Raw genomic sequence first — 19,431 nt, 5'->3', positions numbered from 1 at the left:
ATCTCAAAACAAATATGACTCTAAGTGTATGAGAAAATAAACTACTCAGACACCTGTGAGAATTCTCTGTACCAAATAAGTGACCTATCCAATATCCAGCTGCTGCTTATTTCTGTAACTTCTGAGGGGGGAAAAAAGAAAATAAAAAAACTTAAAACTTGGCAGCAGGGGGAAAATCCCTCCTTGACTCTTACAGATAATCACGTAAAGTCCAAAAGCCATTAGCTTTGGTTGTAATCATTGGCTTAATACAGTTCTACACCAAAAAAAAAAAAAAAAAACCACGACATGATCAGGGAATGAAAATCCTTCTCCCAGCTGTCACTTACTCAGGTCAAAGAACTTTAAACAGCTAGAGCAAAACATATTTTTCAGAAAGCCATCCAGTTTTTCCCTAGAAACACCTGAGGATTCTTCCCTGATATTTTATTATTCTACTAATCTATCACACATTTCGTACCATAGCCTAGATAATGAATAAATAGTGTTAAATAGTCTTTTAGCAAAAGGTTGTATTTTGGGGCAATTCTAATGAAAACAACTCTCACGAATACCTTCCTAAGAGCTACTGCATTGTTAGATTTCAGCAAGGTGGAGTTTAACTGAGCTTCTATGAAACTTTGTTACTACCACATAATGTAAGCTTTTGAGTCAAAATGTCATGAGGTTTAGACAAGTGCCTTTGAGAAAAAATATTTAATGTATGATTGAAGACCATTTGAAAGCATTACCAAGATGACCTCTGTATCTTCCTATAGAGCCACGTTGCCAGCTTTTTGTATAAACATCTGCAAGAAATTTTTATAAAGAGGAAAGCTCAGCTAACACTTCCCCCCAATCTCCTACTAATGAATGGTTATATTTTACTTTTGGCACTGGCCTACTTAGGCAAATAGTCCACTGACCACCACAGGTAATGGAGCCTGAAACTCAAGGGCTAAGTATGAGAAGCAAGCAGGGCTGCAAGTCAGCAAAGTGCTCAGATGAGTGGGTGGAAAACTTGGTATGAAGTCATATAGCAGTTAGCATGAGTTAAGCCTAGTTAGCATAGTTGTTAAGACAGCACTTTAAACAAAATTTTCATTTTAGTAAGAGTAGACAAACTTTAACTAAACTTTTGTTGAGTAGAAGTAGAATGAAATATCACCAACCTCTTGTCCCATGAAACAGAATGAACCTTGAATAGCTTTTGTGCACTCAAGGAAATAGAAAACCAAACCATGCAAGCCACCTGTTGATAGTCAAGAAGTGCAACCATGTTCAGAACAAGCAGGTTGTGAGCACCAACAACAACGAAATCAGCCATTTTTTATAGCAAATTAGAAAGCATCAGTGCAATTCGAACAGGCCAGTCATCAGAGAGGTATTCTCCACTCAAGTAAAGAACATTAGAGGGGGAATCAGGAAACTGGTGAGACTCTGATTGGCCCCATGACCCTGGGGTGGGTATTCAGGACCATTTCTCCAACTCCAGGAGGAGCCAGGAAAATGAGGAGACTCCAGATGACCTACAACCCTGCCCGAGGATGACGCATAGCCCAGCTGGAGCCACTACAGTACCCCTTCCAACGTTTCTCCTGGAACTTGTCGCCTCTCTCATGTTACAGGGAAGTCGTGTATCAATAATTATTAAAATTGCATATCTCTGTGATTAAAGTGTTTTGGTATCCAAATCCATTTAGACTCCACATTGGCATTTGCTCTTAAACCACAACATGCCACTAAGTGAAGGGCTGTGGTATGAACTCAGCTCCCATCATACGTCAAAGAATCCTCACAGAAAACAGACATTAAAATACCCACAGGGAAAGCCTCAGTGCTTATATTTTGCCACATTTAGACCATGCCTACTGTACATAACCACTGACCATGAGCATAAGTTGACCTTTTCAGTCAATGCATCACCCCCATATAGATTATTTATTTTCTAACAAGCGATGAAGTCTGATTGAAGCTTTTCTGGAAATGAGGCAGCTATAATGGTTCACACATGCCTTTATTCTTGCTGAGCAAGAGCTGAGAATGTGTTATAGCCCTCACCCCAGAAAGCACACCACCTTCTTATTCATATAGATTTTTCAGGAAGTTGAGGTCTAGACATCCCCACTTGGCCTCATCACATAGCTTATTTCTGTTTATGGCAAATGGAAAGAAATACACATTTCGATAGGAACAGATGTCTCATTCCACAATAAAAGTCTAAAATAGATTACATAAATCACAATATACCATGTCTATTTCCCTCCACTGCCTATGAAGGGAGCCCAGGATATTGAGTTCAAGTGGACATAGCCACATTTTCAGTTATCCAAAATTATGTGAGATTACTCTCACCCTTACTATCTTTGAGATTTTTTTTCACACAAATGTAGTTGAAATTGGCCAGTAAGCCCAATTTAATACCTACACATATACACAGCACGATCACGTAAGCATTGATTTCTTATGAAAACAGGTTAAAAATAGGAGGTAATAAATCATTGCTGAACTGTGTTCATTTCTTATCCTAAGTCCCATTATTTCTTTATGGTCTCTGAGGTTGCATGGACTAGAAATTCACAGAATTGAAACATTATCTTGGATATTTTTGAATGTTATATAATTTAAAGATAATTATTAAAATATTTGGAATCTGCAATCATTCATTTCTGTATGTGGAACACTTACACGATGGCAGCTTCTGTTGAGCAGAATATTGTAGTTTGATAAACGCTTTGTTTACATGTAGTAACAAAAGACAACTGTAATTTACTGAATGTATTTGAGCTCTTGTGGATCTCGACATTCTCTTCATAGCTACTTGCTCATTCATAGTTTCAAGCGAGCCTCTTATTTGGGAAGTATGAAAGCCCAATTTCAAAAAACCTAATTTACACCATTTTGGTAATTAGTGGGAACTAGATGGAACTACACCTGCTACAAAGCTAGTTCACACTGTAAATGTGATCAAAATATTTTTCATGTAGATGAGAATCAGATCTGAAGTGTTCCATTTCCAGAATTTTTTTTCCTGGAGTTCTTCAAGGACACTTTTTTCTTTTTTTTTTTTTTTTTGCATTTAAATCTTGTACTGATGTTATATTTCCCAGAATAGTGAGCTTTATCTCTTCAGGAAGCTGAAAACCTATGACCTCTTCTTGAATATTTTCCCAGGTGGTAGCATTTATTTTTTTAATTATTTGTAGGTTTATTCCGGCATTTTCACATCACCTGCAACAAAGCATCTTTTTCACGCTCTTCTTTCCAGTTTATCATCAGCCACTTTCATTACTGGGGTTAAAAGCAGCAGTTGCCAGAGCTTCACCTCACCCAACACAGACAAAGAAGAATGTCTGAATAGAAGCCTTCAGAGACAGGCACCTCCAGTAGGTGATTCATCTGCCCTACCTTAGATACCTCTCTTAGGAAAAGATGAATAGACTTTTGACTAGAATTCTGTCAGTGAGAAGTTTCATATAAATATCTTTCAGAAGTGTTTTTAACAGAGCATTTTTTATCTAAGGAATATAAATTGTTTCTATTCCTACCAGCTGATGTATCTTTGGCTGGCTGTGAAAAGTGAGTTTGCTTATTTCACAACCACTATATTGTAGCATGGAGGGGGTTGGTCTCTTGTCCCAAGCAGCAAGTGATAGGACAAGAGGAAATGGCCTCAAGTTGCACCAGGGGAGGTTTAGATTGGATATTAGGAAAAAATTCTTCCCAGAAAGGGTTGTCAGGCATTGGAACAGGCTGCCCAGGGAAGTGGTGGAGTCACCGTCCCTGGAGGGATTTAAAAGGCATTTAGATGAGGTTCTTAGGGACGTGGTTTAGTGCCAGGGTCAGGTTATGGTTGGACTCGATGATCTTGACAGTGTCTTCCAACCGACATGATTCTATGATTCTATGATTCAAACGCTACCACTGCCACTGGATTATGTTACCCCTACCTAGTTAGCAGTCCATGGAAAAATAAAGAATGGAGGAATAAACACTTTTCTCATCATCTGCTGCTCCCTCCAACTCAAAGGCGAAGAAGTTGGAAAGGACAGTTATGAGAAGATAGTGCTGTGTGAAATCAGTCTTATAATTTTAGTTACCTAAAAATAAGGCATCTGCTTAAAATTAGTAATCTAAGTTGTTTCTGTGTTCTCTGAAGGAACACTGCCCCTTGAGGATCATCTTTCTTGATTTGAGGCACCTATTTTAAGACAAAATGAGTCATCTTGCATAGAAAATTCTCCTTATTGAGTAGGTAGAGGCTTAGACAGCGGCCTAGACAGCTGGATTAAAATAGGCGCTTTGGTTTTAAATAATGAAAGACAATTCAAGGCAGTCCCTTGCAAAACTTACTGCTCGTTCCATGGACTTATAGAAACCTAGATAGCAAGAATTACATTCTGATAACACTGAAGCTATGGAAGTATGATTAGATCCAGAGTACCTTGATGAGGTTAACAAGTGAGCTGCTGTGCTAGGGAATGGAGTTTGGCAAGTTTGCTGTGAGCCTGCTTGGAAGGAGGCTTACCAACAGCACATGTGTCTCTTTGTCTTTCACATACTCTTATTTGTTCAATTTTGCAGGCAAAATCCTTCTCTTTAAAATACACGCACACAAAAGATCTTCTCACCATTTCCCAAACTTTCAACCTCACTAAGTTCTAATGATTTATATTGACAAATCTGGCTCCTCAAGGGCATTAATCAGAGTTAAGGGCCAACATTTTTTTTAGAAAGAGTCTGCATAATTATGAGACTATCTACTGACCCCAGCAGCCAGAACATTTATGAAAAATTAAACCACTGAGAGGGAGGGAAGGAACAGCAGAAATTAAACAGTCAACCCTAAGGTCAGGTCCGCAGTATTTGTGTGGGCCTGGCATGCTAATTTCAGTGTTCGGCCATGAGGACTGAAGGTAAGTATTCCCAGACTTACACAGCCCAGCAAAGACTCAGATGTTCTGTGAATTCTTCCCAAGTAGCCTGACCATAAAACATTAACCCAACACAAATAGGCAGCTCTCCAACCAGTAGTTACTGGGTATAGCTCTGAGGATTTCCCTGGGGAATCACTTCTGCTTCATGTTAGGATTTATATTCAGCCCAAAAAAGAAGAACAAGTATCTCGGCACAAGGACAGCAGATATTCCTCATCCAACAGAGAGAGCAGGCCATGAACAGACCAGCCACCTGGTCGTAGTGATTGGCAATGTACAAGGGGACATCTTTTGCCCTTTTTTTTTTTCCTAGCACTCATTAGGCACTAGAATAAGCTTGCACTGGACTGGAGCTGCCCAAGCTGTCCACCTCATATGGTCAGGAGCAAAGGCTCTCAAAAGAGTGGAGCTCTGTGGTAGTCAAGAGGGACAGGGCTTGAGGCAAGAAGAGTTGTTTCTCAGATTATTCAGACTTTGTTCACAGGAAGACAGGGTGAAGAATACAGCAAGCAGTTGACAGAAATTCCCAGAAAGCAAAACCCCTCTATTTCACAGAGCCTAAAGTCCTGTCCCTCACAATAATGTGTTTCAGATTTCCTTTTACATTATCTCATGTGGACCTCCTGAAAATGGCATAATATGTCATGGCAAGAGTGTAACATATTACTATGTGACACTTCCAAGTAAAGTGGAATATAGAAAAATTATTTAAAATACCACCTCTGCTAGCAGAAGGATCCTGAATCATCAACCTTCATTTCTGATTTGTGCATAATTCCAAACCACAACTTAAGTTCAATCAACCTCATAACTTCTTCAGTTTTCTTCCACAGAGACAACTCAATGCATAAACATAAAGCACCTCCTCCGGTTTTTCCTCCTCAAGGGTATCTTTACGTGTGAGCAGACATTACATGCTCAGCTCCGTGAAAAGTACTGGAATTAGATTTCTACAATATTTTTATGGCTGATTCTACCTTTGCATTCTGAAAGGTCTTATGCTTTTATTTTTATCAATATAATAGGAGTCTTTTGTGTTGTCTGTGTTGCTCTAATTTAACTCCCCATTTTAGTTCCTGCTCCATAGTGACTATTGGTGTCTAACTGAAGGCAACAATTCTTAATTCATTACATGTGTTCTTTTAACTTCTGTATATGTATTGCTAACCTTCCTTTTTGACTTTTTCTCAAGAGCAGAAATTAAATCATCAATGCTACATGCATAAAATGTTTTTATATGGCTCTGTGTTTCAGACTAATTTGCAAGTTAGAAGTTTCCGGTACGTTGTGCTAAACAACAGCCATGTAGTTATCTTGACAAATGATGCAGGGCAAACTAATAATGATGAGGCATATAGAGAGCCTTTCATCCAAAGATCCCAGGACACACGACAAATTTTACATGCTGATTATAGTCTACACTCGGTATTGTTCAAGGTTTTCTTTGGCTTAACAGACATAAATGCAAATAGAAAACTATGCACAGATAACTTCAGTCACTGAAGTCTGGGGTAGGGAGTGCAAATAAGAAAGCAATTCTTCCTTATGGTACGACACAGGTAGTAGTGGGGCAGCACCTTTAATTACTCAGTGTAAACTGCGAGTTGTTTTCTCGCTTTCTTCTCAGACGCATTCTGAGCAACAACCAAATAAAAAACAATCAGGGAACAAAATAAATACTTGGAAGGTGATCCAACTTTGGCTTTGGCCAATGTTATTTTAGGGCAAGAGTTAGCCTTTCCCTCATCATCTTCATGGAGTGAAGTGGAGGGAAAAGATGGTCCCATGTAACTACACTGTCCTGCAGGAGATGGACTCAGCAGCTCCTTCAAGACAAATCGCTTCAGTCTAATGGGAGTCTGGACTAGGGAGAGCAGAGCATATTATGCTCTCAAAGCTGGGGTTCTTTTGCTGCCTCAGGACATTGTAAGTTTGGAGGCTTATTTTAAATGCTGAAGAGGCTTCTTTTTATATTTTCTATCTTATTGATGTCTTGTCCTCCCACACTTATGTGACTTAAGCAATCTGAGCTGGGCCAAATATCAGAATCTTACATATAAAAGTACCTGAGGTCTTTCCAGATCACCATGAGCTGAAAGGCTATATGGCTTTTATCTGTTAGCCGACTCTGTGGGACTGAAAGGGTTTGCTGTATTTGATAATAAGCTTTTTCTCCTAAATATTCCTGACACACAGGACTGACTTCACTGGGTCAGAATAAAGCTCCCATTTGCCCAGTATCCTACTGTCTGCTCCTCATCTCCCTAAATAGGTGACACTGACAATATGGGCTTGTGAGAGAAGTCCTGCAGGGCAAGATGGCATAGTCAGCACAGGACAGTCAGGATAGCACAGTCAGGACAGTCAGCACAACCCAAGCAGTCACCTTGTCTGGCATTTGTCCCTTTGGGAAGTCAAGGTATTGGAGTCCAAAGAAGTTAGGTTGAGCCTGTCCAGTTTTTTGGAAGGTACCTACAAGCCTCAGATGTTCTTTTTCCACTTTTCCTCAGCTGCATCCCACAGAATGGATTTTTATTCTCCAGTGCTCAATATAACCAACTATAATATCAATAGCTGGTTCTATTATACAACTTTATTAAATATAATATGCTAGATAAGTAGAACAGACTCACAGTGGAATGGGTCACATCTGTAGGATATTTTCTCAAGTGCTGCAATTACCATGATTAGGATGGGTTATGGTGAGGCACAAGGGCTAGAAGAATGTGATGTTTATGAATACCTGCCTTGTGAGTCGATGGCTTCCTGGGGGAAGCCCTTGACCTTCCCCTTGACCTTCTAAAAGAGCAATGTGGATGTAACTACTCACTCTTTCGTAAACAGACATAAAAGAACAAAAACTACAATGATGACATGTCCAGCTACGCATGTAGAGCTTCTTCTATTTAAGATCAGATAGTTAACAGACAGAACTGAAAGCATGGGGGGATTTATCGGTTGAGAGCACAAACTGCAGAAACAGGAATGAGCAGGGAACTAGAACATAATTAAAAAAAATGCATCTGTGGTTGGAATTTTATTTGGGGTTTTGCAATTGTCCTTTTTTGTCAGAAAGCAGGTGGCCTTAGCAAAATAAAAGAAAATCCATTTGACTAACAGCAAAATACTTTGTCTACAGTTATTTAACTTTTTAAATCTTTTTTTTTCACTTATTTAATTTAATTATAAATGAGCAATGGGTAGATACTCACAGACAGAATCTTAAACAGAATTTCAAATAATTGGGATCTTTACACAGGGTAATGCTCACATGGGAAGCCAAGCATCTCAAACAGGATAGTTGGTCATTGCTTGGATGGTGATGGGAAACTGTTTCAAGGGTCCTTGCAACGACATCTTCAACTGTTCAGAGTTAGACTGTCCAAATCTCTGTTATTATACCCAAGTCTTGCACCCACCCAGCCTGTGGTCCAGTAGTTAAAACTACAGAGGAAACACCACCTAACTACAGAAGACTGTCCTACCTGACCATTTCTGCTTCTGTGGAAGGAGGTTGTACTGCCTGTCTAAAATGTCTTATCTATGTACAGTTTGATCAATGCTGCAGCAGGAATCACCTCAAGGAGGCTCAGGGACAGCCAGATTCTCCACCCTCAATGTTAATCAACACATTTGAGCATAGGGATCAGCCTAGGCACAGTAGGAGCTGCCAGAGAAAAGCTTCAGGACAGGCTGAAATTCCCACCTGGAGAGTTCTTGTGCCAGTTAATCAAATGTTTTGTGGTGAAGCAGGCTGGGGTTAAGTTCACCTTGTCTCAGGTTTCTCCACTGATTCAGACCAGTCTATTATCTCATCTGTGCAGCTCGATGAGAGGTTGGTGGAACACTCAGGGAACTCATGTCTAAAGTGCACTGGGATTGTACACAGAGACAGACCTGAGCTGCACCATGGTTATATGATGAACTTGAGCTTCATATTTATAAATTAAATTCCATAACTCTTGTCACACAATGCTTAAAAAAAGTAGAAAAAAGGGGGTTTGTCCTTCCCACAAGGAGATATTCTATTTCAAAATATGAGGGTGAAATTTTTAACCAGGTTTAATTTTCTCTGTTCTTTTCAGCTAAAGGCAATCAAAGAATTCTACCTGGTTAGATGAATATTTCAGTCTATCACAAAGTCTATTTTTCATCAGATTTACTACTCATTGAAAAACTCTAGTCTGCAATTACTTTGTTTTGTCGTATCCAAAACTGCCTGTGATGTAGATCACATGCTGTTGGTTTGTTTCTCAAGTGGCAGGAAGAATAGCGCTTTAAATCAACTAATCATCTGTCATCCCTAGTTCAAGAATTTACGGTGTGAACCCTGTCTCTAACCACCTCATCTCACTGCACCACATTACCAAATAAATATCTAGAGCATACTACCAAACTTTCCTGTATATTTGTACTACAGGCAGCTATTGAGGATACTCTGACTCTACCAGTGCTATTAGGATTCTTATTCTTGGAAGGTTCTGTGGAATATTGCACGTATTTTCTGTCCTGAGTAACCCTTCATTTTTTTCATAGTTAGAGCACAGTTTCACTTGCTATATTAATCATTTTTATTATCAGTTCATTTTTTAAAAATTTTCTTCTCTTTTTATTTGAAGCTTTTCAACATCTAAATGTTATCAACTAGAGTAATCTCAATACCTGGCCTGAAGCATTCAAATTTTAAAACGAAATGGTTCACCTCTCCTCAGCACTTTGCCCATGCACAACAGGTGTGTGACTCAAAAGACAGATGCTCTTCATCTGTCCTGGGGCTTCAAGTATAGGCTACATTTCACTGCAACTTCACTGCTTGTTCATGCTGTCGTGTCACTCAGGAAAGGCAGACAGGATGCTCTCCCATTAGCAAGTGTGAAATTTTTCAAAGGGTATATGCAGATGCATGCCCTGGAAACAGGCTTGTCCACTGGCTACCTTCCACCTCTCTACTTTAGCTGTTCTCTGAGCAAAAGTCGTAGTTTCCATAAGTCAGCTCTTGTGATTCTTAATCCATTTTGATCAAAATAAACTGGGTTAGCCATGACCTAGTCCCATTACTTAAGCTAATACGACTTGGTGTATCTGAAATGGGCGAAGAAGCACTCACACAATCATTTCTGCTGGAAAATAAGAGCAAGTCAACACTGATGCACAGTAATCTCGCCATAAGCAGAGCTGGGCTGAGAAAAGCACATCTGTTCCCAGCCTGACTTGTGCTCTGCAAAGCCCCATCCACAAAATTAGCCGTGCTCTGCTATAAATTGCTATACAAGACTTTTAGCTTACTTTTGTATTATTATGAAACTAGTAATCACCATGGCCATGAAAACATGGGAGAGTGAAACGAGGGACATTGCAAAGATAAACACCTGAAATCACAGCTCCGAGGATATGACTTTTCCCTTCCTTTCGAAAACAATGTTAAATCTGAAACCTAACTACCACCATTTCAATGGGGGCATTGTTAGCTGTTTTACTGCTGAATGTTGTAACAAATCCAGCTAACTTGTGTTCTAAAACTCCAGAGATGCTCAAAATCATCTGTGCCTTGAGATGGCTGTTAAGGGAAGGACATCAAGCAGTTGGAGTCTGCATTATACCCTTGGCATGAGAAAAATGGGAAATGGGCCAAGCATAAAACAGAATTCTCCAAGAAAGCAGATGATATTATCTAGAATTGTACCTGCAAGTATTTTTAATTCTTACATAAGTTACTGCAATTTGATACTAAATTTAGTTCCTCTTAAAGATTCTCAGATTTTTTACCAATGATGTAAAAAAACCCTGGTATCCTCCCATAGGCTTTGGGTCTAGTTGGTTAGAGAGCACACAAGGTGACGATTTCATGCCAGCACTGTTATCAGCTACTTCTCCTTGCTCGATTTGCACCAACATCTAATTTTGGGGAGAATGAATTCTGCTCTTTCACGATGGATGCAGTATGTTTGTACCAATAGTGATACAGCACAGAGAAGCAGTCAGAAGCTGGACACTTTGAGCTACAGTTTGTGCTACCATTCTGCTTTGCAGCATTCGAAAGACACTATAGAATAAAAAAGATATAGGACTTTAGATTTGCCAACTGTAAATACATTATTTATTAGGGACGTTCTTTAATGTGGAGTTAATAATCACTTGCCTGCTGGACGGAAGTTTTTTCCTGCTTACAGGAGTAGAGAAAGACAAAATGGAAATGAGATCTTTTTCCATAAAGAATGTAACAAAAACTGCTCTGACTGTAACAGCTTTTTCAATTAAAGCTAGTTCCATATTGCCCATATTAGCACAAGGCCATTTTACTTGTTCATTCAGCCTGCTAGCTTAATGAATGTAGCATGTACACCACAGAGGGAACATTCTCAAAAATTCAATTTCTAAGCAGTGAATAAGGATATAGTGGAGTTACAGCTTAGGTTTCAGAGAGGACACGGAGCATCACGTTTTGGACAACCCATTGGGATGGTGAAACAAAGCCTAGGACAAGTGGCATGTTCTGATAAACCTAGCCTTAATTGTACAGATGTTGCCATTGGAGGCTGCGGGAGGAAAAGATCTGATTTTAACTGGGAGAAAGCGAGCAATCTAGTGAGTAAAATCTAAGTGAGTCTTCCTAGGCTGTGTTAATGCTTCTCTGAGTTACGACCTTGGAAATGAGAGACTCTTCATCAATACACCATGAAACAAGCTAATAGCCGTTATGTGTTTTCCTCTTCCTTCTCCATAAGAATGTCTCTTAACAGAGAGCTCAAGGTTCATTCTGCTTATAGGAAGTGACTTTCACACACAGTACAAGAAAATGTTCTCTCTAAATTGCTGAAACAGATGTAGGAACAAGCTGAACAGCTACAGGCCCATGTTAAACCAGTATGACTACCAGTATGACTAAACCAATAGACTACCAGTGATTTATTTAAAGCGTTAGAAAACCTAATCAGTTTGATTTATATGAGTACAGGATCAAGTTCTTTTCTATTGAACTTTATATAATCTAGGTCATGTCTGGGGAACAGGAGAGGGATGGGACATGGAGAGACACATGCAAGAAGAAAAAATAATGAACTTGAAAAAAAATACTTGGCTCGATAATTAATTCCTGTTACCTGATCTCTTCTTAGGCCAGATGCTTGTTTCTTATCAGAATTAGCTTTGGATTTCCATGCATTTCCAAGAGCGATTTTATTACACTCAGCATGTGTAACATTCTGCTTCTATGCAAAATATTTACAAAGAATTATTATATTAAAATATGTTCTATATTCATAATGGAGAATCATCCGTCAGTCATTATGCTCACTTATGCTGCCTAGCATAAAGTAACGTTTTAACAAACAGGAAAAGGTGGTTTATTGTCTGTTCATTATATGCAACCTTAAAGTAATATATTTGCTGTAGTTTCTGTACTCCTCCGACACAACCCTACAGAAATCAATATATTTAGAAGACTAATTAAATTAATTTTCTTTAAACAAAAGCTGAGAAAAATACCAAAATTTGCATTAAGCACAGAAGTTTTATATCATCATAATAGCTATATCCTAACAATAACATTATATTAGTTGACATTCTTTCTTTTCTTGCAGATAACCTAAATTAGACTTTCTCACAAAATTCTGGGGGTTAAATCTCTCATCCTTGGGCTCAAACAAGCAGGATTTATTTGTGTGCGAAGTAGGAGGGTTTTGAACAGGAGACACTATATTTATGAAAAGTATGAGTCTTAGAAACAACGTACCTGTAATTATACTCTGAAATGAAAAATATCAAAACTCTCAGAGTCTAATCACTGGGACTTGAATCTGGTTAGTAAAATTAAATTTTTTAGAATGCACAGAACAACCCAATTAACACAGCCTAAATTTGAGGGAAGTCACAAATATTCTATTCCATCTCCCCTTTTTCTCAGCAAAAGAGAATGTGCAGCCAAAAAATTAAGTATGTTTGTATAGTCTATGATCACAATCATTCCTGGATATATTTTAAGTGGCACTTTCTGAGACATGACTAAATATGTTACTTAAAGAGATACTCTAAAGTCAGATAAAGAAGACATCGAAGGGAACGTTGCCATCAGCTGGTCCAGTGCCTTTCAACTTTTTTATCTCACATTTTATTTTGTGCCTCATTTCAAGTGTGTGACTTCTGGGACAGCAAGGTGCTTCATGCCTCATTTGCTGTGGTAACACTTTCACCAGAAAGTAACATATCTCTGGCTGAGAATTTTGTCTTTATCCAGCATTGGCCCAAAGTCAGGACCTGCTATATCTAAATCATTCCAGACAGAGACTTGTTCTATCATTAGAGTGACATGCTTTTCTCTAATGTCTTACCTAAATAACCCATGCTGCATTTTAAACTGTTATTTCATGTCACGTCTGTGGACACAGGGAACTGATTATTTCTTTCCTTTCACTGGCAATCCTTTGCAACACTGTTACCATGTCCTCCTCAGTCTTCTCATCTTCAGGCTAAGAAAAATAAATTCCTCCAATTTCACCTTAAAGGTCATGCTTTCTACATCTGTGGATCATCTGCACTCTCTCTGCTGGACTCCCTCCAGTTGGCCCATCTGTTACAGTGCACTGCCCAAAACTGGGAACAGGACAAGGTCTTACGAATGCTGAGTAAAGCAGAAGGAGTAAAACTTGCAGCACGTCTGCCATATACCCTAGGATGTGGTTTACTTTTCACAGCGTGGGATTCTTCACTCACATTCAGTTAGTGATTCAGTGGCGTCTGTTTAACTTCTGCTTTGCCAAGAGTGCTCTCTTCCTTATAGGTATGCAATTAATTATTCCTCAGGATAGTGTTCTGCACCTCTCCTTTACTGAGTTGACTCCTATTTTTCCTCTAGATCTTTTCTTCAGCTTGTCAAGATGACTGTGGATTTTTTTAATCTTTCAGATCTTTCAGATCTTTCCTCCAGCGAGCCTGCAGTCTCCTTTCAGGTTGGTGTTGTCTGCAGATATTATAGCTGTACTCCCTCTTCCATCTTCCAAGGTGATTAATGAAAATATTCCATACACTGCAAGCCAGGACAATCCCTACAGCAAGCACTCCTTCTTTCATTTTGAGAATGGGCTCTTAATCCCTTCATATTTTTTTTTCCACCCAGTGGTTTTGCACTCACCTTATGATAGGCTTATAAACCCAGTTTGCTAATAAAAATATCCTTCTAGACAAGGTCATTATTTTATGACAGGCGAGCTACCTGACACCTTCTCCTTTCATGGTCACTGTTTTTTGGTTTTGGGTTTTTTTTTTTAATTATAGGCATATAGTAGTCTTGACTGACATAATTTTGTCTTCTCAAGTTATACTGACGTGGTGCTTATCACACTATTTTTTCTGAGATTCCTAGCTTTATTAGTTGCACCCACACCTTTATGCTAACGGATGGTGAGCTGACTGGCTTATAACTCATCCATCATCCTGCAGTTCTCAGAGGTCAGAGGTGGTTACAGACATTTCATTAGGTCTTACATGAAGGACTGCATCACGAACAACTGATCCAGAAACATCTAGCTTCAGTGGCCTCTAAATTGTCCTTTTCCATTTCCACACAAGTTCTTCCCCTTAGCTACTATGTTAATTTGCTAATCATCTGATCACGTTTAATCTTCTTCATGGAGACTGATGCAAAAACTGCAGAAAGTCCCAAGTCTTTATACTAATATCTGCTATTATCTGTGTCTATCCACTGGTAAAACAACATTTATGGTGTCCAAACCTCCAATGAGATTTCAGTCTGTCTTGAGAAGTTAAACCCTACTTCCATATGGAAAAGTCACTTAGAGAACTCTGAAGTCACTACAGGAATACATACACTTGAAAGGATGAACAAGACCTCTCAAACAACATAAACCCTGCGAACAGGGAAAGGAAAAACTTTGTGATGTCTTTTAATAGGAACAGTGTTGAAGACAGCTTCCTCAAAGAATAACCTACACAATTGACTGGGAATCACCAGTGCAGATAAATAATGTAGATTTATTACTTGGCTCATAATTCAAGTAGAATAAACTGAATTACAAAATTAATGTCTCAAAATACTTTTCTCTACCAAACTGCTGTAAATTCAGAGCATGTACTCCAAGGAATAAAGTGCATTTATGGTTGATAGAACATGGCTTACAGCTTTGAAGGTATGAGAAGGTGAATAAACTGGAAATGCAGTTCTCTGTTCTCTGAAAAAATAGCCGTGTGGAGTAAACAGCCATAAATATCAGAAATTCACCTGTCTCCTGAGATGAAAATACTGATCATGGTAATAGGACCATTATAGAAAGTGTAATGTAGAGAATGACAGAAGAGAAATTAATTAGTCCATTACTGTAAAAGAGCTACTGCAACTTCTACAAAGAACATGGAGTTGTTGGAAAGGCAACATTTAAAGGCAGCTATCTGCTATTTAGATGAGGCAGCTGCAGGAGGGAAAGGCATTTAGAATGAAAAATCATGTTCCTGTATCAGGAAAGTTTTGATTCTTCCTGGATCCAAGTAAACATGACAGACAAATGCCTTGATGTATTAGATGATATCCAAATGTTTAAATCAAGGCACCACTTATATTAGCTTTCCGCCAATACAACTTGATGCAACTCCTTCAAAGACACAATTCTGATTTACTCCAAATGTAACTGTGCTTGGAATAACTTTCAAAAACTGTTCAGAAGCGCCAAAGAGAACTTGGAGACGAAATTCCCATTTTCAGTAGGAATTAGGGCAAACATGAGATTGTATTTCATGGATTTTTACTGAAACCTCCCCTCCAAAACTTCTAACATAGTCACTCTGAGGTCACTGAGGTTTGTCGAAGAGCAATGATGACGACTCAGTAAGAGACTCTTCCCTTTTGGCTGATTGAAGCTGTTCAGCTGCCCACTCTTGAGGCTGGATCCATCCTCCCCGTCCACGGCTGCGTGCCCACAACCTGTCTGTGTGCACACGTCATTCTGGGGAGGAAAATGACTGGCACACAGGGGAGTCCCAACAGCAGCATCTGCTCGCAAATTCGGAAAGTTTGGATAGTTCTGACTGCAAACTATGAGACAAGCAACTCTAAGGAGAAGGTAAACTGCACTCACCCATACTAATTCAAATATAAGAAAATGATATTTCCCTAAGGGAATGTGTTCATAACAGCTACAGTAATTAAAATTCTTTGGAGCTGAGGTGACAACAACTGACCAAGCAAAGCAACCTGACATGCATCAGAAGTACTGTTTTTAATAAATCCCTCATCTCTGCCTTGATTAGATGTCAGCAAACACTTCTGACAGCAATTTTTCAACAGCACAGGAATACAGTCAATGGCTGTTCTCAGCCCACCAGAGAATGTATCTATTTCTAGAAAGGAAAAGAGAGAAAAAAAAAAAAAAAAGGAAAAGAGAAAATAATGAAAAAAAGAAAACCGTCTTGACTTCAAGGATGTACGGGCTTCCCTAGGAAGTTTGCTTAAGTGAATACATTACAGTCATTGCATGCACCACAGAACACCACTGAAGAGAAGGCAAACAGGGAGATCTAATTCTCTCCCCAAAATAAGGAGCCTCCCCTGACTGTCAGTACCATGCCCAGGGGGAGGCCCTGCCACAAGTAGTTGAAAAGGCTAAATTGCGCTTTCGCTAAGTGGAAAGAAAAAAGTGTTATCAGCCTACGATTCTTTTAACAGCAGTGGATACGCTGCTATTTAATGTCCCCACTTGAACGAAGTGGATATTTGCAAATCCCCATACTTTATACCTCAAGCCGCTCCACAAGTTCAAGTTCAGATGACTCGTTGACTTCTGCAGGTTTGCCCCAGCTCTACACCAGCCTGCTGAGGACAGTAGCGTTAAAAGCCATTTGTGGCTGTAGTCACTTGCTACAGCTGTTCAATAAATTTTTATGAAAACCTGCCCTTAGGCAGAGACTACACAAGTGTTGAAAATACAGAGATGCAAAAAAAACCATCATAGGTTTTACAAGTAGGTGAACTTTGGAAAAGGCAACCTCTTGGGGTTTATCACGCTTTACACATTACATTTACTGAGGAAATAGAAGATCTGATTTTTTGTTTAGTTTGTATTAGGAGTAAAATAAAGTCATAATAAAAACAAAATGTTTACAAATAAAATGCAAAAAATGATATTTCAGATGAGGTAAACCCTTTGGCTTGGGTTGGTGCTTTACTCTTCAGTTGTAGGAAATTTAAATTCTCAAAATTTGCTACTTTTCCAACTGAAATGTCACTTCAAAATGGAAAATTACTGTTTTTTCTCAGTATTGTAGTATTGAAATATTTTTACTCTTTCAAAAATTGCTTTAGTTTTTAAGTTTGCAAATACTTCCGTGTTCCAAGCATCATTTACCATAGAATGGCACAATTTTGACAGAAGAAAATTGTCCATTTGGATTAGCTTGCCTTAGATACACAGCAGGGGCACTAAGAAGCACTTTTTGCAAGCACTGAGAGGAGAAGAGTCTCAAGCTGGTTGGGTTATACCATAACTCAAGCAAAGAGCAGTTTGTATAAACAGCAGATGCTGACTTTTTCACTCAGTGAGAGGAGGATTCATCTCCATCTCAGCTGGTCACTCTGGCTCCATTTATACTCAATGGAGACAAATGGGTAGTTTTAGGACAGAATTCACTAAATCTCTTTCAAACATCTACATTAGGATGAGATGACTTCATCCTAAAACAAGCTGTTTCCCCCCCACCATAATAAACAAGCTGTTTCCCCCCCCCGACTATAAAACTAAGGTAAGCTATGGCTCAGATAAAGACATTTAGACTGATGAATCTCATCCCCCAAAGCTGAGTCAAAGCTCAGGGAAATCACCACGACTGTCCACTGAATTCACCGGGCTCCAAAAGAGAATCAGTCCCCATTAAGGAAGCGTTTAGTTGGTTTTATTACTCACAGATCATAAGTGTATTTATTGTGGTTTGCTTTTAATACCAGGTCACTAGGTCTTGCATGTTGATAAGTGCGTAGCGTTATTTCTTAATGGGATTTGCATAGATATAGCATTTAAATAGTCAGTCATAAGCGCTCATACACTTTTCCTACTGAAAAACGTCCAATATCAAAATATGAAATCTTTTTTCCATTGTTGACTGTGAGGCCTGATCCAATACCCTGAAAATTCAACAGTAAAGTCCCCTGTGATTTCAACCAGTTTTGCGTCAGACTTTAAAAGTGTGGGTGGGAGTAAAAAAAAAAATATATCTGTCACAAATTTTCAGTTTTACAAAGCATTCCAGAAACAAATTCACTACTTGCACTCAAATCTTTTGTTTTTCCCCAGAGCTCAGACAACCCTCCCACTCAGAAATAATTATTAGCTGGAAGCGCATTCTGACTTTTACCATTCCAAATGAACCTGACAAGCAATTTCCAAAGAAATTTATGTGCTGTTGTATTTCCCTAGGCTATGTTTTAAAAGTATGATCCCCTTTATTGCCATTTGAGAGAGTTTAAGCAACTTTACCATTCCCCTCAGGGAATATTGGAGGACACTTTGCAAACAGAACTAAAAGCGATACTATCTTTTCTGCAGGAATTCTCATGACTTCGTCTCACTCATTAGAGCAGTGAAAAAAACAAGTATTTGTGAAAGTTATTTTAAATAATCACTGATTTAGCTTAACAAGATTGTATTTAAAGTAATATTGGTATGGTGAGAGTAACATGAATGCTTGTAAAACATATATAGAACATGATTCCTTAAAACCTCCATATGCCACAGACCATAGAATCATAGAATAGTTTGGGTTGGAAGGGACCTTCAAAGCTCCTCCAGTGCCACCCCTGCCATGAGCAGGGACATCTGCACCCAGCTCAGGTTGCTCAGAGCCCCGTCCAGCCTGGCCTGGGATGTCTCCAGGGACATCTTCCACTTTTTTTTATTTAACTACTACAAATACAAAACAGAAATAAAGTCATGTGACATAAGTGACCAGACTGTCCAAGTTAAAGAAGTCCAATATCTAAAGCTATCTGTGACTTGAACTGTTCACAAGTAAACCTATAGGCTCACATAGGTTCGCATGAAACCTTCACTAAATATTTTCAATTAATTAAAGAAAATTAACTGCTTCAAGTGTAAGAACAATGATTACTTCCTCAGAACAGTGCATGTCAGATAAACATGAATTGTGTTTGGATCTATGCCACGGGCACATCTGTGTGTAACACAGAAGAGAGTTATCGCTTAAAATAAATAGTTGGATACAATTACACCAAGCATACATGTACAATGACAGTATAGTCCAAGTGTCATACCTAATTATATATACCTGTATGTATGTATGTGTACCTATATATATATGTATGTGTATATTTCACATATACCTGTGAAATATGTCAGTTTGAGTTTCAAAAATTTGCAGAGGGAGTTGGCTGATAAAGAGAGTTGAAGTGACCTGAGCAAAGCCAAAAAGCAGCAACTAAGTTAGGATGAGAATTCAGACCTGAGTGGTGAACTCTTAGCCCCAGATGATATGGACAACAATATTTCTGTTGAAATGG

The sequence above is a fragment of the Caloenas nicobarica genome, chromosome 3 (assembly GCF_036013445.1).
Source record: "Caloenas nicobarica isolate bCalNic1 chromosome 3, bCalNic1.hap1, whole genome shotgun sequence".
Classification (NCBI taxonomy): Eukaryota; Metazoa; Chordata; class Aves; order Columbiformes; family Columbidae; genus Caloenas; species Caloenas nicobarica.
Note: the sequence above shows the minus strand (reverse complement) of the source record.